Source organism: Pongo pygmaeus, chromosome 10, assembly GCF_028885625.2.
Source record: "Pongo pygmaeus isolate AG05252 chromosome 10, NHGRI_mPonPyg2-v2.0_pri, whole genome shotgun sequence".
NCBI lineage: Eukaryota > Metazoa > Chordata > Mammalia > Primates > Hominidae > Pongo > Pongo pygmaeus.
The window spans coordinates 8,217,752-8,243,014 of record NC_072383.2 but is presented as its reverse complement, the minus strand read 5'-3'; the positions used below and the strand labels follow the sequence as shown (position 1 = coordinate 8,243,014).

The 25,263-nt window shown below is 45.7% G+C and overlaps 2 pseudogenes; one reads left to right on the top strand and one right to left on the bottom strand.

The window, feature by feature from the left end:
* Window positions 1-1,718: 1,718 nt before the first annotated feature.
* On the top strand, window positions 1,719-3,860 carry LOC129009908 (60 kDa heat shock protein, mitochondrial-like; annotated as a pseudogene).
* A 203-nt stretch (window positions 3,861-4,063) lies between these two features.
* On the bottom strand, window positions 4,064-5,866 carry LOC129009907 (60 kDa heat shock protein, mitochondrial-like; annotated as a pseudogene).
* Window positions 5,867-25,263: the final 19,397 nt, after the last annotated feature.

Below are 25,263 nucleotides of genomic sequence, written 5' to 3'. Positions count from 1 at the left end.
AGGTTGGTTGTGCCTGTTTTTGACCTTTCTATAAATTAAATAATTCAATATGTTCTCTTTTGCAACTGGTTTCTTTCAACTTTGTGAGATTTATTCACATGGTTACATGTGGCTGTAGTATACTCACTATTTTATATTTTATTTTATTATTATTTTTTTTTGAGACAGAGTCTCGCTCTGCCGCCCAGGCTGGAGTGCAATGGCACAATCTCAGCTCACTGCAACCTCTGCCTCCTGGTTCAAGCGATTCTCATGCCTCAGCTTCCCAAGTAACTAGAATTACAGGTGACCACCACCACACCTGGCTAACTCTTATTATTTTAGTGGAGACAGGGTTTCACCATGTTGGCCAGGCTGGTCTTGAACTCCTGACTTTGTGATCCACCCACCTCTGCCCCGCAAAGTGCTGGGATTAGAGGCGTGTGCCACCGCACTCAGCCTATTTTATTTTATAAAGACAGGGTCTCACTTTGTTGCCCAGGCTGGAGTGTAGTGGCATGATCATAGCTCACTGTAGCCTCAATTTCCCCGGCTCAAGCATTACTCCTACCTCAGCCTTCCAGGTAGCTGGGACTACAATTGCGTCTTCACTCATTGCTACATAATAAATAGTCCATTGTATGAATATACCACCATATATTTCTCCTTTCTCCTGTTAATGGACATTTGGATTATTTCCAGTTTGGAGCTGTTACGAATAGTGCTGAGATGAACATTTTAGCACCTACTTTCTGGTGAACATATGTATGCATTTCTGTTGACTGTATACCTAGGAGTGGAATTGTTGGATCATGGGGTAGGCATATGTTCTAATAAATATTGCCAAACAATTTATGAATTTATACCCCATAAACAAATGTGTGAGAGTTCTGAATATTCCACATTCCTCAGGTTTGGCATTCACTTCCTTTTTTCTCCACACCCCCCCCTCACCTTTGTTTTAGCCATTCTAGTGGGCAAGAACTGGTATCTCATGTAGTTTTAATTTGAAGTTGCATGCTTTTGACGTGTTCATTGTTGACTGGAATATCCTCATTTGAGAAGTGCAGTATAGACCCTTTCAATAGCCCTTGTTTGCTATTGACTTATCAACCCTTTACTGAAGGCCATGCTGTCATGGTGAGGCTCCAGGTAATTCCACGGTAAGCCTTATCCTTGGGTCGGGGGAGAACAATCTCTCTAAAACACCTTCGTGCTGTCTGCAGGGGCCTTATCCTGGATGGCACCAATGGGGCAGCAGGGGATGATCTTTATTACTCCTAACCCCAAAACTCTAGAGAGTCTTTTCCAGGAGGTGGAGAGAACTGCGGGGCTTTTCATCCAAAAAGAGCTCTTGAGTCCGAAAGAACTCTTTACCGGATCTCGCCCTGGGCCTTCTTCCCAGCCCTGCCGGCCAGCTCGCGGCGATAGCCGGGGCACCACCTCCCTGCCGCAGGCGGTGAGGGGCGTGGGTATCTCTTAAAGCAGAAATGTTCACACCCTCCTAACAGCGGCGCCAAGGGTGGTGGGCCCCACAACTGTTTCCCCGTAAAGGGTTCCCTCTCCCCGGTGGCAGGAAGACGCCTGAGGGGGCGCTCAGAGGGATCCCCAGCAGCCGCCAGGGCTGGACCTTGCGGTGCGCAGGTGAGAAGCCGGGAGGGGCCGGACAACCCCGACCGCGAGCGGGACCCCTGCTCGGACCCCAGGTGGGTGCTTGTCTTGCTTACGGAGGGTGCCCGATGAACGGAGTCACGTTTTGCGACCACATTAACGGACCATTCAAAGTCGAATCCTACCTAGGCTTTTCGAGGCAGTTAGTGGGTCCCAGCGGCTGCGGGCGGGGCCGGCGGGAGCGCAGCGGCGCGGTCGCTGTCACTGCCGGGCGCGGCGGCGGCCTGGGGCCAGATTTGTGCAAGATGAAAATTGGAATTGTCTTAGGAAATTATGGATCATTCATTTATTCAGTGCTGGATTCATTCAGTGATTTATGTCTGTCTGAAGTGTGAGAGAATGGGAGTAAGGCCAAGTGCCCTTGGTAAAATACTGTTATTAGTTTTGTCCCAGTTTAATACACAGACTAAATTTAGAATTTCCATTGTTTTTTGTTTGTTTGTTAGTTTGTTTTTTCTGAGTCGGAGTCTCGCTCTGTCGCCCAGGCTGGAGTGCAGTGGTGCGATCTCCGCCTACTGCAACCTCCGCCTCCCAGGTTCAAGCAATTCTCTGCCTCAGCCTCCCGAGTAGCTGAGATTACAGGCGCCCGCCACCACGCCTGGCTAATTTTTGTATTTTTAGTACAAACGGGGTTTCACCATCTTGGCCAGGCTGGTCTTGAACTGCTGACCTCATGATCCACCTGCCTTGGCCTCCCAAAGTGCCGGGATTACAGGCATGAGCCACGGGGCCCGGCCCTTCATTGATTTTTTTAAGAAGAGTTAATCTGAGCCGGGCGCAGTGGCTCACCTGTAATCCCAGCACTTTGGGAGGCCGAGATGGGCGGATCACAAGGTCAGGAGTTCGAGACCAGCCTGACCAACATGGAGAAACCCCATCTCTACTAAAAATACAAAAATTTTAGCCGGGCGTGGTGGCGTGCACCTGTAATCCCAACTACTCGGGAGGCTGAGGCGGGAGAATCGCTTGAACCTGGGAGGCAGAGGTTGCGGTGAGCGGAGATCACGCCATTGCACTCCAGCCTGGGCAACAAGAGCAAAACTCCTGAAAACGTCTGACAACTCCCCCGCGCCCAGCCGATGCCATGCTCTTAAAAGGAAAGGGTGAAGGCCGGGCGCCGTGGGTCACGCTTGTAATCCCAGCACTTTGGGAGGCCGAGGCTGGCTGATCACGAGGTCAGGAGATCGAGACCATCCTGGCTAACATAGTGAGACCCCGTCTCTACTAAAAATACAAAAAATTAGCCGGGCGCGGTCGCAGGCGCCTGTAGTCCCAGCTACTCGGGAGGCTGAGGCAGGAGAATGGCGTGAACCCGGGAGGCGGAGCTTGCAGTGAGCCCAGACCGTGCCACTGCACTTCAGCCTGGGCGACAGAGCGAGACTCCGTCTCAAAAAAAAAAAAGGAAAGGGTGATAAGGCCCAAATTGAAAAACGTATTCCAGAAGTCATCAAGCAGTTAGATGTCACAACTAGTGAATATGAAAAGGAAAAACTGAATGAACGGCTGGCAAAACTTTCAGATGGAGTAGCTGTGCTGAAGTTTGGTGTGACAAGTGAAGTTGAAGTGAATGAAAAGAAAGACAGAGTTACAGACACCCTTAATGCTACAAGCTTTGCTGTTGAAGAAGGCATTGTTTTGGGAGGGGGTTGTGTCCTGCTTTGGTGCATTCCAGCCTTGGACTCATGGACTCCAGCTAATGAAGATGAAAAAATTGATGTAGAAATTATTAAAAGAACACTCAAAATTCCAGCAATGACTATTGCTAAGAATGCAGGTGTTGAAGTATCTTTGATAGCTGAGAAAATTATGCAGATTTCCTCAGAAGTTGGTTATGATGCTATGTTGGAGATTTTGTGAATATGGTGGAAAAAGGAATTATTGACCCAATAAAGTTTATGAGAACTGCTTTATTGGATGCTGCTGGTGTGGCCTCTCTGTTAACTCCAGCAGAAGCTGTAGTCACAGAAATCCTTAAAGAAGAGAAGGACCCTGGAATGGGTGCAACGGGTGGAATGGGAGGTAGTATGGGAGGTGGCATGTTCTAATTCCTAGAATAGTGCTTTAGCTTTATTAATGAACTGTGACAGGAAGCCCAAGGCAGTGTTCCTCGCCAATAACTTCAGAGAAGACAGTTGGAGAAAATGAAGAAAAGGCTGACTGATGTTTAAGAAATCACTATAATCATCAGTTACTGGTTTCAGTTGACAAAATATACAATGGTTTACTGCTGTCCTTGTCTGTGCCTACAGATAATTTATTTTGTATTTTTTAATAAAAATACATTTTGTACATTCCTGATACTGGGTACAAGAGCCATGTGCCAATGTACTGCTTTCAACTTAAATCACTGAAGCATTTTTACTACTATTCTGTTAAAATCAGGATTTAGTGCTTGCCACCACCAAATGATAAGTTAAGCAGCCTTTCTGTGGAGAGCAAGAATAATTGTGTACAAAGTAGGGAAATATCCAATTATGTGATGACCTTTGTGTAATAAAAATTTGTTTAAAGTTAAAAAAAAAAAAAAAAGGCCGGGCGCCGTGGCTCACACCTGTAATCCTAGCACTTTGGGAGGGTGAGGCGGGCAGATCACCTGAGGTCAGGAGTTCGAGACCAGCCTGACAAACATGGAGAAACCTTGCCTCTGTTAAAAAAAAATACAAAATTAGCCAGGCATAGTGGCATATGCCTGTAATCCCAGCTACTGGGGAGGCTGAGTCAGGAGAATCGCTTGAACCCTGGAGGCGGAGGTTGCGGTGAGCTGAGATCACACCATTTCACTCCAGCCTGGGCAACAAGAGCGAAACTCCATCTCAAAAAAATAAAAAAGAGCATGGCATCATCTTTGGTCACAGTGACCTCTCCAACTTTTCCTAAGCCATGAGGCTGAACGTTTTCAAGATTTAGGGTCAACCTCTCTTCTCCAAACAAGTGCACCACCAGTAGCAATAGCCATATCTTTCAGCTGGTTCTTCAGCTGGTTCTATTGTCACCAAAGGAGCCTTGACTGCCACAATCTGAAGACCAACATTTAGCCTATTCAAGATGAATGTACTTAGAGCTTCTCCATCAATGTCTTCAGCAATTATGACCAAAGGCTTATGGTGAGCATTGACAATTTCAAGAGCAGGTACAATGGACTAGACACTAGAAATTTTCTTTTCACTCAACAGAACATAAGCATCCTGGAATTCACATTTCTGAACTTTTGGTGTATTAATAAAGTATGAAGAAATATAGCCTCGATCAAACTTCATGCCTTCAATAATTTCTTTTTTTCTTCTTTTTGAGATGGAGTTTCACTTTTGTTGCCCAGGCTGGAGTGCAATATTGCATCTCAGCTCACTGCAACCTCCGCCTCCTGGGTTCAAGCAATTCTCCTGCCTCAGCCTCCCAAGTAGCTGGGATTACAGGCATGCACCACCACGCCCAGCTAATTTTGTATTTTTAGTAGAGACAGGCTTTCACCATGTTGGTCAGGCTGGTCTCGAACTCCTGACCTCAGGCGATTCCCCCGCCTCGGCCTCCCAAAGTGCTGGGATTACAAGCGTGAGCCACCTCGCCCAGCCACCTTCAATAATTTCTAATTCATCATTCAGTGTTTTTCCATCCTTTACTGTGATGACACCCTTTCTTCCAACCTTTTTCATTGCATTGGAGATGATATTGCCAATTTCTTTGTCTCCGTTTGCAGAAATTGTAGCAACCTGTGCAATTTCTTCAGGGGTGGTCACAGATGTAGACTGCTTTTTAAGTTCAGCAATTACAGCATCAACAGCTAACATCACACCCTTCCTGATTTCCACTGGATTAGCACCTTTGCTAATCTTCTTGGAGCCCTCCTTGGCAATAGAGCGTGCCAGTACAGTAGCAGAGGTGGTGCCATTTCCAGCCTCTTCATTTGTGTTATTAGCAATATCTTGAACAAGTTTAGCTCTAATTTATATTTATACTTTAAGTCAGTTGACTTTGCAACAGTCACACCATTTTTTGTTACTTTGGGACTTCCCCAGCTCTGCTCAATAATCACTGTTCTTCCCTTTGGCCCCATTGTAACAGCTACAGCATCAGCTAAAAGGTGTTCACCTTGAAGCATTAAGGCTCGGGCATCTGCGCCAAATTTTACATCTTTGGCATAAGCCCAAGTGAGATGAGGGGCCAGTACCCTGGACAGCAGTCTCATCTGGGGAAAGACTGTAGGTAACGGAAGAAGCATTTCTGCCGGGGAGCTGCAGGGTGTGTGCCCGGCGAGGCAGGTCGTCGTCGGCGAGTGAGGGTGTTTTACATTTTATATGGCAAGGTAAACCACTTTAAATCACAGAATTTTATGACAGCAAGATCACCTAATCCAATCCCTGCTCATGTCGCAGATTGGGAAACTGCTAGTTGGTGACAGAGAAACGACTCAAAATATAGGAGAGATGTTTTTACCTTACCTTCAGCTGTCTTTCCCCAGAACCCTTATTTGATAAAATGCTTCTCACAAGCTACTGAATGAGTGAGTGGAATGAGCTTTGTTGGAGATCCCAGAATTGAGTCATTCTAAAACATCATTAGAATTATATGAAGTTTCACTTTATTCCACAAGGATTTGTTAGAGTGCCCATTGGCCAGGGGTCTAAATCACAGCCTTTTCCCTCAAGGAGCTTAAGTAGATGGAGTGAATGAATAACTAGCCAATTACAACTTATAGGACGCAGTACCTTGAAGAGAAATTGGAGAGGGAGTCAATTCCTAGGATAGCAGAGGGATGGACAACAGACAGAATGTGAGCATTAAAACTGATGTCAGATATCAAATTGGTTTGTCAGGGTTATGTTGATAATCACAATACCTATCATCTTCCTAAACTTTTCTTGTCTTGGTAATGTGTAATATAAGTAAGTGGTAGTGGGAGAGACTATTGCAGCCAGTAGACTTGGTACATTCCCAAATTCTTTTTATTCATAAGTAATTACTATTTGCCAATTGTGGCCTTTTGTGCTTTAATATTACCAAGAACAATACGAATGATAAAATATTTATGATCAGCATTGTGATTGCAAACAGGCCTCAGTAAAAATTATACGCAACTTGTTTTGAGAGAATTTCCTTCAAAAGAACCATGGCTATATAGGTGTGAAGAGTAACGTAGAGTAATATATGAATGTACACAATAATAACTATTCTTTTTTTTTTTTTTTTTTTTTGAGATGGAGTCTCGCTCTTGTCACCCAGGCTGGAATGCAGTGGCGTGATCTCGGCTCACTGCAACCTCTGCCTCCCAGGTTCAAGTGATTCTCCTGCCTCAGCCTCCCAAGTGGCTGGGACTACAGGTGCGTGCCACCACACCAGCTAATGTTTTTTTATTTTGCATTTTTAGTAGAGATGGGGCTTCACCATGTTAGCCAGGATGGTCTCAATCTCCTGACCTTGTGATCTTCCCACCTCAGCCTCCCAAAGTGCTGGGATTACAGGCGTGAGCCACTGCGCCCGGTCAATTTTTGTATTTTTAGTACAGACGGGTTTTCACCATGTTGGCTAGGCTGGTCTGGAACTCCTGACCTCAGGCGATCCACCCTCCTCAGCCTCCGAAAGTGCTGAGATTATAGGCGTGAACCACTGCACCTGGCCAATAATAACTATTCTTATAGAGCAGACTATAGAGTGTAACTGTCATTGTACTTGCATACTCTTTTTTAAATTATTTTTTCTATTCTTTTATATTTTACTTTATTTCATTTTATTTTATTTATTTATTTATTTATTTTGAGACGGAGTTTCTTGTTGCCCAGGCTGGAGTGCAATGGCGCAATCTCAGCTCGCTGCAACTTGCACCTCCTGGGTTCAAGCGATTCTCCTGCCTTGGCCTCCCAGGTAGCTTGGATTACAGTCATGCACCACCATGCCCAGATAATTTTTGTATTTTTAGTAGAGGCGGGGTTTCACCATGTTGGCCTGGCTGGTCTCGAACTCCTAACCTCAGGTGATCTGCCCTCCTTGACTTCCAAAAGTGCTAGAATTACAGGTGTGAGCCACCACGCCCGTCCTATACTTGCATACTCTGAAAAGACTCACACAAGGTATTAAGCAACATATGAGCCTTTGGAATGGGTTGGAAGGTAGGAAAGACAGCATCTGGTGGTTAAATTACATAATGCCTAAAGTGAAGGATTTGCCACATGTGATCACCTCTGGGAAGACTTTCATTAAGCTTGCTTTCTGGGAACTCACTGGCATCTTAAATGCCTTGCATCTCAGACTGTCAGATTTTTTCCTGAATATTTTAATAGACATACTGCGCGGTGGCTCATGCCTGTAATCCCAGCACTTTGGGAGGTCAAGGCGGGCGGATCCCAAGGTCAAGAGATCAAGACCATCCTGGCCAACATGGTGAAACCCCGTCTCTATTAAAAGTACAAAAATTAGCTGGGCGTAGTGGCGCATGCCTGTAATCCCAGCTATTCGGGAGGCTGAGGCAGGAGAATTGCTTGAACCCAGGAGGCAGAGGTAGCAGTGAGGTGGAACTGTGCCACTGCACTCCAGCCTGGCGACAGAGCAAGACTCCGTCTCAAAAAAAAAAAAAAAAATAGACATACTTAGAGAAGCAGAGCATACTTAGTGAAGGGAAGCAGTTCCTTTTCCTAAGAAGTCAACACATTTTAAAGATGATACGTTTATATGACAATTGTTAAGACTGTTTTGGAAGGACTTTAGAGGAAGCACTATAAAAGCAAGATATGAGGCGCGGTGGCTCATGACTGTAATCCCATCTCTTAGGGAGGCAGAGGCGGGAGGACAGCTTGAGCCGAGGAGTTCGAGACCTGCCTGGGCAATATAACAAGACCCCATTCTCCACAAAAAGAAAAAAAATAATAATAATAAAGAAAAAAAACAACATATGAGACATAAAAATTAGTCAGAGAATGATCCCCTTTTTTGGGTGTTTATTCCTCTACCAACCAAGAAGTAAGCTGCTGTGCTCCCCACACCCAATCCCAGCTCCCCACCCAACTTCCCCTACTGCAGAGCCTGGCTGTGCCTCCCATACTTATTTAACAATTAGATCTTACTACTTAAGACTAGAAGTTACTTGTTTTTTTTTTTGTTTGTGTGTTTTGTTTTGAGATGGAGTCTCACTCTGTCGCCCAGGCTGGAGTGCAGTGGTGCAGTCTCAGCTCACTGCAACCTCCACTTCCGGGGTTCAAGTGATTCTCCTGCCTCAGCCTCCCGAGTAGCTGGGACTACAAGTGCATGCCACGACACCCAGCTAATTTATTTATTTATTTATTTATTTATTTATTTATTTTTTGAGTTGGAATTTCACTCTTGTCACTTAGGCTGGAGTGCAATGGCACAATCTCAGCTCATGGCAACCTCCACCTCCTGGGCTCGAGCAATTCTCCTGCCTCAGCCTCCAGAGTAGCTGGGATTACTGGCATGTGCCACCACAGCCCTGCAAATTTTTGTATTTTTAGTAGAGACGGGGTTTCACTATGTTGGCCAGGCTGGTCTCAAACCCCTGACCTCAGGTGATCCACCCTCCTTGTTCTCCCAAACTACTGGGATTACAGGCATGAGCCACCGCACCCCAGCCAGACATACTATTCTTTTATTCAAGTACTTTTTCTCTTTTTTTTTTTCTTTTTTTTTTTTTTTTTTTGAGACAGAGTCTCGCTCTGTTGCCCAGGCTGGAGTGCAGTGGCATGATCTCAGCTCACTGCAACCTCCGCCTCTCAGGTTCAAGCAATTCTCCTGCCTCAGCCTCCCGAGTAGCTGGGACTACAAGCACCCGCCACCAAGCCCTGCTAATTTTTGTATTTTTAGTACAGACGGGATTTCACCATATTGTCCAGGCTAGTCTCAAACTCCTGACCTCAGGTGATTCGCCCACCTTGGCCTCCCAAAGTGCTGGGATTACAGGCGTGAGCCACCGTGCCCGACTTATTCAAGTATTTTTTTCTCTAACGAAACAATTTACAGGTTAATTTTCTGGGAAGATATAGTAGTTCTTTATGACTCATTTATTCATTCAAATATTTCTCAAGTAGCTATTATACTACAGGCACTGTTGGTGCCTGGGACTGCCCTGATAGAGAAGGAAGTGATAAATTCTAAGAAGAAAAATATAGCAAGATAAGGGGATAAAAAATGGTGGAATGGTTAGAGGGGGAGGATATTGATTATTCTAAATACAGGCATACCTCAGAGATAGTGCAGGTTTGTTTCCAGACTACTGTGAGAAAGCTAATATTCAATAAAGTCAGTCATATAAATATTTTGGCCTCCCAGTGCATATAAAAGTTATGTTTACACTATACTGTAGTCTATTAAGTGTAAAATAGCATTGTGTCTAAAAAAAAGTATATACCTTAATTTAAAAATACTTTCTTGCGGCCGAGCGTGGGGGCTAATGCCTGTAATCCTAGCACTTTGGGAGGCCAGGGCGGGAGGATCACTTGAGGTCAGGAGTTCAAAACCAGCCTGGCTGAAATGGTGAAACCGCGTCTTTACAAAAAATACAAAAAAATTATCTGGGCATGGTGGTGGGAGCCCATAATCCCAGCTACTCAGGAGGCTGGGCCAGAGAATCGCTTGAACCCAGGAGGAGGAGGAAGTTGCAGCGAGCTGACTTCACACCACTACACTCCAGCCTGGGCGACAGAACAAGACTCCATCTCAAAAAAATATAAAAATACAGTCAGGTGTGGTGGCTCACACCTGTAATCCCAGCACTTTGGGAGGCCGAGGCAGGTGGATCACCTGAGGTCAGAAGTTCGAGACCAGCCTGACCAACATGGTGAAACCCTGTCTCTACTAAAATACAAAAAAATTAGCCAGGCGTGGTGGCACATGCCTGTAATCCCAGCTACTCGGGAGGCTGAGGCAGGAGAATCGCTTGAACATGTGAGGCAGAGGTTGCAGTGAGCCGAGATCGCACCATTGCACTCCAGCCTGGGCAACAAGAGCAAAACTCTGTCTCAAAAAAATAAATAAATAGGCCAGGCACGGTGGCTCATGCCTGTAATCTCAGCACTTTGGGAGGCCGAGGCAGGCAGATCACGAGGTCAGGAAATCAAGACCATCCTGGCTAACACGGTGAAACCCCGTCTCAACTAAAAATACAAAAAATTAGCTGGGTGTGGTGGTGGGCACCTGTAGTCCCACATACTCGGGAGGCTGAGGCAGGAGAATGGCATGAACCTGGGAGGTGGAGCTTGCAGTGAGCTGAGATCCCGCCATCGCACTCCAGCCTGGCCTACAGAGCGAGACTCCATCTCAAAAATAAATACATAAACAAACAAATAAATAAAAGTTAAAAAATACTTTCTTGCTAAAAAAATGCTAACAATCACCTGAGCCTTGAGCATGTCACAATCTTTTTGCTGGTGGAGGCTCTTGCCTCAACGTTGATGGCTGCTGACTGATCAGGGTCGTGGTTGCCGAAGGCTGGGGTGGTGGTAGCAATTTCTTGAAATAAGACAATAATAGCCAGGCGTGGTGGCTCCCGCCTGTAATCCTAGAACTTTGGGAGGCCGAGGCGGGTGGATCACAAGGTCAGGAGATCAAGACCATCCTGGCTAACACGGTGAAACCCCGTCTCTACTAAAAATACAAAAAAAATTAGCCAGGCATGGTGGCAGGTGCCTGTAGTCCCAGCTACTCGGGAGGCTGAGGCAAGAGAATGGCGTGAACCCGGGAGGCGGAGTTTGCAGTGAGCTGAGATCGCGCCACTGCACTCCAGCCTGGGCAACTGAGCAAGACTCCGTCTCAAAATAAGAAGAAGAAGAAGAAGAAGAAGAAGAATTGCTGCATCTATTAACTCTTATTTTCACGAAAGAGTTCTCTGTAGCATGTGATGCTGTTTGATAGCATTTTCCCCATAGTAGAACTTCTTTCACAATTGGAGTCAGTTCTCTCACACCCTGTTAACTGCTTTATTAACTAAATTTATGTAATATTTGAAATCCTTTGTTGTCATTTCAACAATATTCACAGCCTGTTTACTAGGAGTAGATTCCATGTTAAGAACCACTTTCTTTGCTTATCCATAAGAAGCAACTCCTCATCCATTCAAGTTTTCTCGTGAGATTGCAACAATTCAGTCTTATCTTCAGGCTCCACTTCTAATTCTAGTTCTCTTGCTATTTCTGCAGTTACTTCCTCCACTCAAGTCTCAAACCCATCAAAGTCATCCATGAGGGTTGGAATCAACTTCTTCCAAACTCCTGTTAATGTTGATATTTTGAGCTCCTCCCATGAATTATGAATGTTCTTTTTTAAAAAAATTTGGTGGTAGGAAATTCTTTATTTATTTATTTATTTTTGAGGCAGAGTTTCACTCCCATCACCCAGGCTGGAGTGCAGTGGTATGATCACACCATGCCCAGCCAATAAGTTAAAAATTTAAAAAAAAAAAAAATCAGTAAACCATACTTACTGCAACCTCAACTTCCCAGGCTGAGGTGATCCTCCCACCTCAGCCTCCCATGTAGCTGGGACTACAGGCACCTGCACTGCGTCCCACCTCTCCCCCAACCTAATTTTTTCTATTTTTAGTAGATACAGGGTTTCACCATGTTGCCCAGGCTGGTCTCAAACTCTTGGACTCAAGCCCAGCTTAGACTCAAGCAAGCAATATGACTGCCTCTGCCTCCCAAAGCATTGGGATTACAGGAATGAGCCACCATGCCCCGCCACAAATGTTCTTAATGGCATCTAGAATGGGAATCCTCTCCAGAAGATTTCCAATTTATTTTGCCCAGATCCATCCAAGAAGTCACTATCTGTGGTGGTTATAAGCCATATGAAATATATTTCTTAAATAATAAAACTTGAAAGTCAGAATTACTCCTTGATCTGTGGGCTGCCACCTGGATGCAGTGTTAACAGGTACGAAAACAACATCAGTCTTCTTGTATGTCTCCATCAAAGCTCTTGGATGACTAGGTGTGTTGCCAATAAGCAGTAATATATTGAAAGGAATCTTTTTCTCTGAGCAGTAAATCTAAATATTCAATAAATTCCAACTTAAAAATGGCAAAATATCTAAATAGACACTTCTCAAAGAAGACATACAAATGTTTATTGCAGCACTATTGACAACAGTCAAGATTTGGAATCAACCTAAGTGTCCATTAACAGATGAATGGGTAAAGAAAATGTGCTATATATATATGTATGTATATATATACACAATGGAGTACTATTCAACCATAAAAAAGAATGAGATCCTGTCATTGGCAACAACGTGGATAAAACTAGAGGCCATCGTGTTAAGTGAAATAAGCCAGGCACAGAAAGACAAACTTTACATGTTCTTACTCATTTGTGGGAGCTAAACATTAAAACAATTGAACTTATGGAGATAACATATATAATGATGATTACTAGAGGCTGAGATGAGTAGTGGAGGCTGGAGGAGTGGGTATGGCGCATCAGTACAAAAATATAGTTAAGCCTGGCCAACTTGGCAAAACCCCATCTCTACTAAAAATACAAAAAATTAGCCAGGCGTGGTGGTGCACACCTGTAGTCTTAGCTACTCAGGAGGCTGAGGCATGAGAATTGCTTAAACATGGGAGCCGGAGGTTGCAGTGAGCCAAGATATCACATCACTGCACTTCAGCCTGGGTGACAGAGCAAGACTCTGTCTCAAATACATATGTGTGTGTGTGTATATATATATATATATATATATATTTAAATAGAGTGAATAAGATGTAGTATTTGATGGCACAATAGGGTGACTACAGTAAGCAGTTTATTGTACACTTAAAAATAGCTTGTATACTTGTATCAAAATATCTCATGTGCCCCATAAATGTACACACCTACTATACACCTATAAAAATTTATTTTTTTAATTGATGGAGTCTCACTATGTTGCTCAGGCTGTTATCAAACTCCTGGGCTCAAGCAGTCTTCCCACCTCAGCCTCCCAAAGTGCTGGGATTACGGTGTAAACCACCATGCCCAGCCAATAAGTTAAAAATTAAAAAAAAAAAAAAATTAAGTAAAGCATGCTATAAACAGATATGCTGTCATCCAGGCTTTGTTGTTTCATTTATAGGGCACAAGCCGAGCAGATTTACATAATGAAGCTAATGCCCCTAAAAAGAGAGTCAGCCTATCATTTGAAGCTGTGAAACCAGATATTGACTTCTTCCTGGCTATAAAAGTCCTAGATGGCACCTTCTTCCAATATAAGGCTGTTTCATCTACACTGAAAATCTGTGCTTAAGTGTTGCCACTTTTGTCAATTATCTCAGCTAGATCTTGTGGATAATTTGTTGCAGCTTCTATATCGGCACCTGCTGCTTCACCTTGCACTTTTAGGTTATAAAGACAGCTTCTTACACTTCATGAACCAAATTCTGCTACCTTCTAACTTTTTTTCTGCGGCTTCCTCACCTCTCTCAGCCTCCATAAAATTAAAGAAAATTGGCTGGGCACAGTGGCTCATGCCTGTAATCCCAGCACTTTTGGAGGCTGAGGCAGGTGGATCACCTGAGGTCAGGAGTTCGAGACCAGCCTGGCCAACATGTCGAAACCCCATCTCTACTGAAAAATACAAAAATTAGCTAGGCATGGTGGCAGGCACCTGTAATCCCAGCTACTCGGGAGGCTGAGGCAGGAGAATCGCTTGAACCCAGGAGGCGGAGATTGCAATGAACTGAGATTGCGCCACTGCACTCCAGCCTGGGCGACAGAGCAAGACTCCATCCCGGAAAAAAAAAAAATTTAAAGAAAGTTAGGGCCTTCCTCTGCATTAGGCTTTGGCTTAAGAGAATGTTTCTTGTTGTTTGTTTGTTTTGTTTTTTTTTGAGACAGAGTTTCGCTCTTGTTGCCCAGGCTGGAGTGCAATGGCATGATCTTGGCTCACCACAACCTCCACCTCCTGGGTGCGAGTGATTCTCATGCCTCAGGCTCCCAAGTAGCTGGGAGTACAGGCATGCACCACTACGTCCAGCTAATTTTGTATTTTTAGTAGAGACGGGGTTTCTGCGTGTTGGTCAGGCTGGTCTCAAACTCCCGACCTCAGGTGATCCACCCGCCTTGGCCTCCTAAAGTGCTGAGATTACAGGCGTGAGCTACCGCGCCTGGCTTTTTTTTTTTTTTTTTTTTTTTTTTTTTGAGACAGAGTTTCGCACTTGTCACCTAGGCTGGAGTACAATGGTGCGATCTCGGCTCACTGCAACCTCTGCCTTCTGGGTTCAAGTGATTCTCCTGCCTCAGCCTCCTGAGTAGCTGGGACTACAGGCGTGAGCCACCACGCCCAGCTAATTTTTGTATTTTTAGTAGAGACCGGGCTTCACCATGTTAGCCAGGCTGGTCTCAAACTCCTGACCTCATGTGATCCACCTGCCTCAGCCTCCCAAAGTGCTGGGATTACAGGTGTGAGCCACCGTGCCCAGCCAAGAGAATGTTTAGTGATTTATCCAGACCACTAAAACTTTCTCCATATCAGCAATATATCTGTTTCACTTTCTTATCATTTGTTTGTTCACTGGAGTAGCACTTTTAGTTTTCTTCAAGAACTTTTCCTTTGCATTTACAGCTTGGCTAACTGTTTGGTGTAACAGGCCTTGCTTTTGGCTTATCTTGGCTTTTGACATGCCTTTATCACTAAGCTTTATCATTTTTAGCTTTTTATTTAAGGTGAATGATGTTTGACTCTTCCTTTCACTTTGAGTATTTAGATGCCATTGTAGGGTTATTAACTGGCCTAATTTCAATATTATAGTCTCAGGGAATAGGGACGCCTGAGAAAAGAGAGGAGAGAGAAACAGGGGGAATGGCCAGTTGGTGGAGCAGTCAGAACACATACAATATATGTTGATTAAATTCATTGTCTTATATGGCTGTGGTTCATGCCAAAACAATGACAAGAGTAATATCAAAAATCACTGATCACAGATCATGATAACAGATACAATAATAATGAAAAAGTTTGAAATTTTGCATGAATTACCAGAATGTGGCACAGAGATCCAAAGTGAGCTCATGCCGTTGGAAAAATGAGGCCAATAGACTTGCTTGCCATAGGATTGTCACAAACCTTCAATTTTGTAAAAACACGCAATAGGAGCAAACTAAATAAAGCAAAGCACAATAAAGCGAGATGTGCCTGTAGTGTGGTCAGGGAAGGCCTCTTTACAGTAAGCTTGAGCAGAAACCAGAATGACATAAAGAGCCGGCCGTGAGGAGATCTGGAGAAAGAGTGTTTCAGATAGAGGGAAAGGCATATGTGTATTTGTCAGGGTTGTCTTAAAGGGAGAGAACTAATAGGATAGATAGATAGATAGATAGATAGATAGATAGATAGATAGATAGATAGGATGATAGCTAGGTAGATAGATAGATAGATAGATAGATAGATAGATAGATAGATAGATAGATAGAGTTTATTAAGTATTAACTTACACGATCACAGAGTCCCACAATAAGCTGTCTGCAAGCTGAGGAGCAAGGAGAGTCAGTCCAAGTCCCAAAACCGAAGAACCTGGAGTCCGATGTTCAAGGGCAGGAAGCATCCAGCATGTGAGAAAGATGTAGCCTGGGAGTCTAGGCCAGTCTCTCCTTTTCACATTTTTCTGACTTGCTTTATATTCGTTGGTGACTGATTAGATGGGGCCCACCCAATTAAGGGAGAGTCTGCCTTCCCCAGCCCACTGACTCAAATGTTAGTCTCCTTTGGCAACACCCTCACAGACACACCCAAGATCAATATTGCATCCTTCAATCCAATCAAGTTGACACTAAGTATTAACCATCACAAGTCCACCCCTTGTCAACTTGAACTCATACATATCTCCTGAGATCATACATAATCTTCAAATAAGGACAATAATGGGCCAGGCATGGTAGCTCACGCCTGTAATCCCAGCACTTTGGGAGGCCGAGGCAGGTGGATCACGAGGTCAGGAGATCGAGACCATCCTGGCCAACACGGTGAAACCCCATCTTTAAAACTACAAAAAATTAGCTGGGCATGGTGGCGGGCACCTGTAGTCCCAGCTACTCAGGAGGCTGAGGCAGGAGAATGGCATGAACCCAGGATGCGGAGCTTGCAGTGAGCCGAGATCGCACCACTGCACTCCAGTCTGGGTGACAGAGCGAGACTCCATCTCAAAAAAAAAAAGACAATAATGAGGTCATAAGTATGGCTAACATAATACAACTATCCTCCGTACAACCAGAAATGCACCAATTCCCAGCCCAAATACTATTATATAAAGTTAACAATACTTAAATGCAGATATGAAGTCAGTAAATCTTATGTCACATGATAAAGGAAAAGGAAATAAAATGAGGATACTTTCTTTTTTTTTTTTTTTGAGACAGTTTCGCGCTTGTTGCCCAGGCTGGAGTGCAACGGCATGATCTTGGCTCACTGCAAGCTCCACCTCCTGGGTTCAAGCTACTCTCCTGCCTCAGCCTCCCAAGTAGCTGGGATTACAGGCATGCGCCACCACACCCGGCTAATTTTGTGTTTTTAGTAGAGATGGGGTTTCTCCATGTTGGTCAGGCTGTTCTTGAACTCCCGACCTCAGGTGATCTGTCCACCTCGGCCTCCCAAAGTGCTGGCATTACAGGCGTGAGCCACCACACCCGGCCTCAATGAAGATATTTTCTTAGTACAAGTGTATACATGCACAAACATGTTTTTAACAAAAAAAGGCGGAAATACTCGTGACAATTACAGTCTTCGTTTCTGCAGCTGGTCACGTGATTGTAGCTGGTATTGATGGCTACCTTCTTTTTTTTTTCCCTGCCCCAAGACAGAGTCTTGCTCTGTCACCCAGGCTGGAGTGCACTGGCGCGATCTCGGCTCACTGCAACCTCTGCCGCCTGGGTTCAAGCAATTCTCCTGCCTTAGCCTCCCGAGTAGCTGGGATTACAGGTGCCCACCACCACACCTGGCTAATTTTTGTATTTTTAGTAGACGTGGGGTTTCACCATGTTGGCCAGGCTGGTCTCAAACTCCTGACCTTGTGATCCCCCCACCTTGGCCTCCCAAAGTGCTGGGATTAAAGGCGTGAGCCACCGCACCCAGCTGACTACCTTCCTCTACTACCCATTCTGTATTCCCTGTAACTTCAGCAAGCACCTCGGCAGGTCGCCGTTTTTTTCCTGGTGGACTGACCCAAGCCTTCATTCCTGAAGGGTCTAGGTCATTTATAGTCCTCCCTGGATTGGGCTGTTGTAGTTTCCCATTGACCTTAATCACAGGGCATGATAATACTAAGAGACGCCCTAATGGATCTCCTGTGTTCCATGCATACTCTTCCTTACCTCCATTGTGGTGGAGTAGTAGACTAATTTCATCTTGATAGTCCAGTTGAATCATCCCAACCAATACTGTAACTCCCTTCTTAGCCTGGTGACTTAAAGGTAGGAGTCCAAAGTGTCCAGGTGGCAATCTTCCAGTTTAACGGAATCGTTGTTGTGTCTCCTGGCAGCAGCGTTCCTCCCTCTGGAACTAAGACCTCTAGGCCAGCAGAATGTAATGTTGCGGGGACAGGAAGCAAAAATTTTGCTAGTGGATCACTAGGGGTGATGGTGAGTGGTGCCACTTCCACTTCCACACCTTGATTCCTGGACCTGTGAATCCTGGCTATGGGAGAAACAGTACCATATATTGGACGCTGATTCAGAGCATACACGGCTTTCTGGGGAACTTTGCCCCAGCCCTGCAAAGTATTGTCACTTAGTTGGCATTGTAATTCTGACTTCAAAAGACCATTCCACAGTCCTATCAATCCAGCTGCTTCAGGATGATGGGGAGCATGGTAAGACCAGTGAATTCCATGAGCATGAGCCCACTGCCACACTTTTTCTTTTCTTTTTTTTTTTTTTTGAGATGGAGTCTTGCTCTGTCGCCCAGGCTGGAGTGCAATGGTGCTATCTCAGCTCACTGCAACCTCTGCCTCCCGGATTCAAGCAATTCTCCTGCCTCAGCCTCCTGAGTAGCTGGGATTACAGGTGCCGGCCACCTCACCCGGCTAATTTTTTTTTTTTTTGAAATGGAGTTTCACTGTGTCACCCAGGCTGGAGTGCAGTGGCATAATCTTGGCTCACTGCAACCTCCAGCTCCCGGGTTCAAGTGATTCTCCTGCCTCAGGCTCCCAAGTAGCTGGGATTACCGGCGCCTGCCACCATGCCCCGCTAATTTTTGTATTTTTAGTAGAGATGGGGTTTCACCATGTTGGACCAGGCTGGTCTCGAACTCCTGGCCTCAGGTGATCCGCCCGCCTTGGCCTCCCAAGGTGCTGAGATTACAGGTGTTAGCCACTGTGCCTGGCCATGACTAATTTTTGCGTTTTTAGTAGAGACAGGGTTTCAACATTTTGGCCAGGCTGGTTTTGAACTGACCTGGTGATCCACCTGCCTTGGCCTCCCAAAGTGCTGGGATTACAGACGTGAGCCACTGCGCCTTCCGTGCCACACTTCTTTAGCCATAAAGCGAGTGTCTCGGTCAGAGGCAGTGCTGTGTGGAATATCGTGATGGTGGATAAGGCATTCTGCGAGTCCACGGTTGGTAGTCTTGGCAGAAGCATTGCGTGCGGGACAGGCAAACCCAGATCTAGAGTAAGTGTCTACTCTATTCCAGTGAGGACAAACCTCTGCCTTTTCTATGATGGAACAGGTCCAATATAATCAATCTGCCACCGGGTAGCTGGCTGATTACCCCGAGGAATGGTGCCATGTCGAGGGCTCAGTGTTGGTCTCTGCTGCTGGCAAAGTGGGAACTCAGCAGTGGCCGTAGCCAGGTCAGCCTTGGTGAGTGGAAGTCCATGTTGCTGAGCCCATGCGTAATCTCCATCCCTGCCACCATGGCCACTTTGTTCATGGGCCCATTGGGTGATGACAGGGGTGGCTGGGGAAAGAGGCTGAGTGGTGTCCACAGAACGAGTCATCCTATCCACTGAGGTAACACATTGGTGAGCACTCACATGGGATACAAATATCTTCACAGTTTTTGACCACTCAGAGAGGTCCATCTACATGTCTTCCTCAAATTTCTTTGTCACCAATTTTCCAATCATGCTTCTTCCAAGTCCCTGACTATCCAGCCATACCATTGGCTACAGCCCATGAGTCAGTATATAATCGCGTATCTGACCATTTCTCCTTCCATGCAAAATACACAGCCAGGTGCACTGCTCGAAGTTCTGCCCATTGAGAAGATGTCCGCTGTATTTCAAGGATGTCCTAGAAAGGGGCTGTAGTGCTGCAGCTGTCCACTTTCAGGTGGTGCCTGCATATCGTGTAGCACCATCTATAAACCAGACCGTAGTCTTCTCTTCCTTTGTCGACTGATCATAGGGAACTCCCCATGAGGCCATCTGTGCAGGCTCAGGGAGAGAAGGCAGGGTGGCAGGAATGGAAACCATGGGCATTTGAGCCACCTCCTCATGTAACTTACTTGTGCCTTCAGGACCTGCTGAAGCCCAATCACATATATACCACTTCCATTTGATGATGGAATACTGCTGTGCATGACCCACTTTATGGCTAGATGGGTCAGAAAGCACCCAGTTCATGACAGGCAGCTCAGGTCGCATAGTGACTTGATGACCCATAGTCAAACGTTCAGTTTCCACCAAAGCCCAGTAACAGACAAGGAGCTGTCTCTCAAAAGGAGAGTAGTTATCTGCAGAAGATGGCAGGGCCTTGCTTTAAAATCCTAAAAGTCTCTGCTGTGATTCACCTATGGGAGTCTGCCAGAGGCTCCAGAGAGCATCCCTCTCTGCCACTGACACCTGAAGCATCATTGGATCTGCTGGGTCATATGGCCCAAGTGGCAGAAGCAGCCTGGACCTGTTGCGGAGCCTTCTGTTCTGGACCCCACTCAAAACTGGCAGCCTTTTGGGTCACTCGATAAGTGGACCAAACTAACACACCCAAATGAGGAATGTGTTGCCTCCAAAATCCAAATAGGCCCAGTAGGCATTGTGCCTCTTTCTTGATCATAGGAGTGGCGAAATACAGCAACTTATCCTTTACCTTAGAAGGAGTATCTCGGCCAGGTGCAGTGACTCATGCCTGTAATCCTAGCACTTTTGGAGGCCGAGGCAGGTGGATCACTTGATGTCAGGAGTTCGAGACCAGCCTGGCCAACATGGTGAAACCCTGTCTCTACTAATACACAAAAGTTAGGCTAGACACCATGGCTCACCCCTGTAATCCCAGCACGTTGGGAGGCCAAGGCGGGCGGATTACGAGGTCAGGAGTTCAAGACCAGCCTGGCCAAGTATGGCAAAACCCTGTCTCTACTAAAAAATACAAAAATCATCCAAGCGTAAGGGGCCAGGCGCGGTGGCTCAGGCCTGTAATCAGAGCATTTTGGGAGGCCGAGGCGGGTGGAACACCTGAGGTCAGAAGTTTGAGACCAGCCTGACCAACATGGAGACACCCCATCTCTACTAAAAATGCAGAATTAACTGAGCATGGTGGCACATTCCTGTAATCCCAACTACTCAGGAGGCAGAGGCAGGAGAATCGCTTGAACCCAGGAGGCAGAGGTTGCAGTGAGCCGAAATTGTACCATTGCACTCCAGCCTGGGCAACAAGAGTGAAACTCCGTCTCAAAAAAAAAAAAAAATTAGCCAGGCGTGGTGTAGCCTGTAGCCTGTAATTCCAGCTACTTGGGAGGCTGGGGCAGGAGAATCGCTGGAACCTGGGAGGCGGAGGTTGCAGTGAGCCGAGATCGCACCATTGCACTCCAGCCTGGGCGACAGAGCAAGACTCCATCTCAAAAAAAAAAGGAATATCTCGATAGGCCCCACACCACTGGACCCCTGGAGATTTTACTGAGGTAGGAGTTCCCTGAATTATAGTTGGATTTATTTCCCATCCTCTGGCACACAAATGTCTCACCAATAAGTCCAGAGTGTTTGCTACTTTTTGTTCATTGGATTCAATTGGCATAATGTCATCAATGCAATAGAAGAGTGTGATATCTGGTGGAAGCAAAAAGTGATCAAGATCTCTCCGAATAAGATTATGACACAAAGCCAGAGAGTTGGTATATACCCCTGAGGTAGGACAGTAAAAGTATATTAATGGCCTTGACAGCTGAAGGCTAATTGCTTCTGGTGGGCCTTATGGACAGGAATGGAGAAAAAGGCATTTGCCAAGTCAATGTTTGCATACCAGGTACCAGGAGATGTGTTAATTTGCTCAAGCAATGAAACCACATCTGGTACAGCAGCTGCAATTGGAGTCACCACTTGGCTAAGCATACGATAATCCACTGTCATTCTCCAAGATCCACCTGTCTTCTGCACAGACCAAATGGGAGAGTTGAATGGGGATGTGCTGAGAATCACCACCTCTGAGTCTTTCAAGTCCTTGATGATAGCACTAATCTCCACAATCCCTCCAGGGATGTGATATTGTTTTTGATTTACTATTTTTCTAGGTAGAGGCAGCTCTATTGGCTTCCATTTGGCCTTTCCCACCATAATAGCCCTCACCCTACCAGTCAGGGAGCCACTGTGGGGGTTCTGCCAGCTGCTAAGTATGTCTATGCCAATTATGCATTCTGGCACTGAGGAAATGACCACAGGATGAGTCCGGGGACCCACTGGACTCACTGTAAGTCAGACCTGAGCTAAAATTCCATTAATTACCTGATCTCCATAAGCCCCTACTTTAGTTGGAGGACCACAATGTTTTGGGTCCCCTGGAATCAACATCAGCTCAAAGCCAGTGTCCAGTAGTCTTCAAAATGTCTGATCATTTCCCCTTCCCCAACGCACAATTACCCTGGTAAAAGGACAGAGGTTGGCCAGGTACGGTGGCTCACATCTGTAATCCCAACACTTTGGGAGGCCGAGGCAGGTGGATCACAAGGTCAGGAGTTCGAGACCAGCCTGACCAACATGGTGAAACCCCATCTCTACTAGAAATACAAAAATTAGCCAGGCGTGGTGGCACATGCCTGTAATCCCAGCTACTCAGGAGGCTGAGACAGGAGAATCGCTTGAACTCGGGAGGCAGAGGCTGCAGTGAGCCGAGATTGCACCACTGCACTCCAGCCTGGGCGACAGAGTGAGACTCCATTTCAGAAAAAAAAAAAAGGACAGAGGTCTCCTTGGGGAAGGATGGGAGAAAGATTCATTACATAAATGATTGGTAATGTAATGGAGTCCTTCCTCAAGGGGACCTGGTCTCCCCTTCATTCAAGGGGTTCTGGGTCTGTAAACTGTCTCAGGTCTGGAAATCAATTGAGTGGCAGTGATTCTCTGATTTTATAATTCAAATTCATCTTTTGTCCACTCAATCTAGAAGGTTTCTGCTTGTATAAATTAAGTAAGAATGCAGTAGTCTTCCTGTCAATTTCACTTATAGGAACACCGCAATTAATTAGCCAATGCCAGAGCTCTACAAGAGTCAGACTATTCTGATTGCCGCTTTGCCTCTGCTGTCCATTACGGTAGGTACACCTACCTTGTCTTTGATGGTTGAGTGCTGCCACTTGGCTCCTGCCACCTTGGCATCCAGTTATTCCCATTGTATTTAATTTGTGTAGTTGAGTGACTGCGGTTCCCACTGTTAGATCTGACATACAGGTCGGGTGTGGGGGCTCATGCCTGTAATCCCAGCACTTTGGGAGGCTGAGGCAGGTAAATCACGGGGTCAGGAGTTCCAGAGCAGCCTGGCCAACATGGTGAAACCCTGTCTCTACTAAAAATACCAAAAAAAAAAAAAAAAATTTAGCTGGGCATAGTGGGGGGAGGCCTGTAATCCCAGCTACTCAGGAGGCTGAAGCAGGAGAATCACTTGAACCTGGGAGGCTGAGGTTGCAGTGAGCTGAGATTGCACCACTGTACTCTTAGCCCGGGCGACAGAGTGAGACTCTGTCTCAGAAAAAAAAAAAAAAAAAAAAGATCTGACATACAGAGAAGAGCAATTACAGGGCTCCTCAAAGATGCAGGTGCTGCCCTCACAAATCTATTTCACACGGCATTGGTCGAGGGTATATCTTCTGGACCTTCCCAGCTGGGATGAGTAGGTCTAAAGTGACTAACCCACTCCACCATCCCAATCTCCCTAAGCCTTTGGATCCCTTCCTCTACATTAAACCAAGGGAGATCAGGCATTTCCAGCTCACTCACAGTGGGCCATCTTTTAATCCATATTTCAGCTAACCAAGCAAATAAACATTAGAAGGTTTTGTAACTTTCCGAGCTGCAACATTAAAAGCAGAGTCCCAGCCAGGCACAGTGGCTCACGCCTGTAATCTCAGCACTTTGGGAGGCTGAAGCAGGCGGATCACGAGGTCAGGAGTTCGAGACCAGTCTGGCCAACATAGTGAAACCCTGTCTGTACTAAAAATACACAAAAAATTAGCTGGGTGTGGTGGTGTGCACCTGTATTCCCAGCTACTCGGGAGGCTGAGGCAAGAGAATCGCGTGAACCCAGGAGGCGGAGGTTGCAGTGAGCCGAGATCACGCCACTGCACTCCAGCCTGGGTGACAGAACGAGACTCTGTCTCAAAAAAAAAAGAGAAAAAAATAAAATAAAATAAAAATAAAAGCAGAGTCCCTACTTAGTGGGCCCAAATCAATAAATTCAGCCTGATCCAACTCTATGTTGCTTCCACCATTATCCTATACCCTTAATATCTCTTCCCATGCCTCTTCTCCAGATGGCTGTTTATATAAATTAGAGAACTCAAACAGTTTTTTTCAAGTGTAGCACACTTTGAGATAGAGTCTCACTCTGTCGCCCAGGCTGGAGTCCAGTGGCGTGATCTCGACTCACTGCAACCTCTACCGCCTGGGTTCAAGCGATTTTCATGCCAATTTTTATTCTTTTCTTTTTCAGTAGAGGTGAGGTTTTACCATGTTGACCAGGATGGTCTCGATCTCCTGGCCTCAAACGATCTGCCCGCCTTGGCCTCCGAAAGTGCTGGGACTTCATGTGTGAGCCACTGCACCTGGCCAAAAGTTGAGTTCTTACCAGAGAATGTGACCGGGGAAAGGAGTGCCCAGGAGTTCCTCGTTTATGCAAGGAAGTGTTTAGGGTGATGAATCAAAGAATTTAAGTTGGGTGATGTGGAAAGTAAAAACAGAAGAGTGATGGGCAGTGAAAAATTGAGAGGGTTAATAGTTTAGAGATTCTGCTTCTATCAAGAAATGGTTAGAGAGGAAGTGATGGTCAGTGTGAGATGCAAAATAATACAGGTTTTACAAGCAGCCTTTTTTTTTTTTTTTTTTTTTTTGAGATGGACTCTCGCTCTGTTGCCCAGGCTGGAGTGCACTGGTGTGATCTCAGCTCACTGCAACCTCCACCTCCCGGGTTCAAGCAGTTCTATGCCTTAGCCTCCTGAGTAGCTGGGATTACAGGCACCTGCCACCACACCCGGCTAATTTTTGTATTTTTAGTAGAGATAGGGTTTCACCATCCTGGCCAGGCTGGTCTTGAACTCCTGACCTCGTGATCACCCTCCTCAGCCTCCCAAAGTGCTGGGATTACAGGCGTGAGCCACCACACCCAGCCGAGCCCATTTATTATAAATAACCAGGGCTAGGATATTAACCATGGGAATAAATGACTGAGGTGGACTGGAAAACAAGATGATTGGAAATGAGTAAATAAGAAACTGAGGGCCAGCCT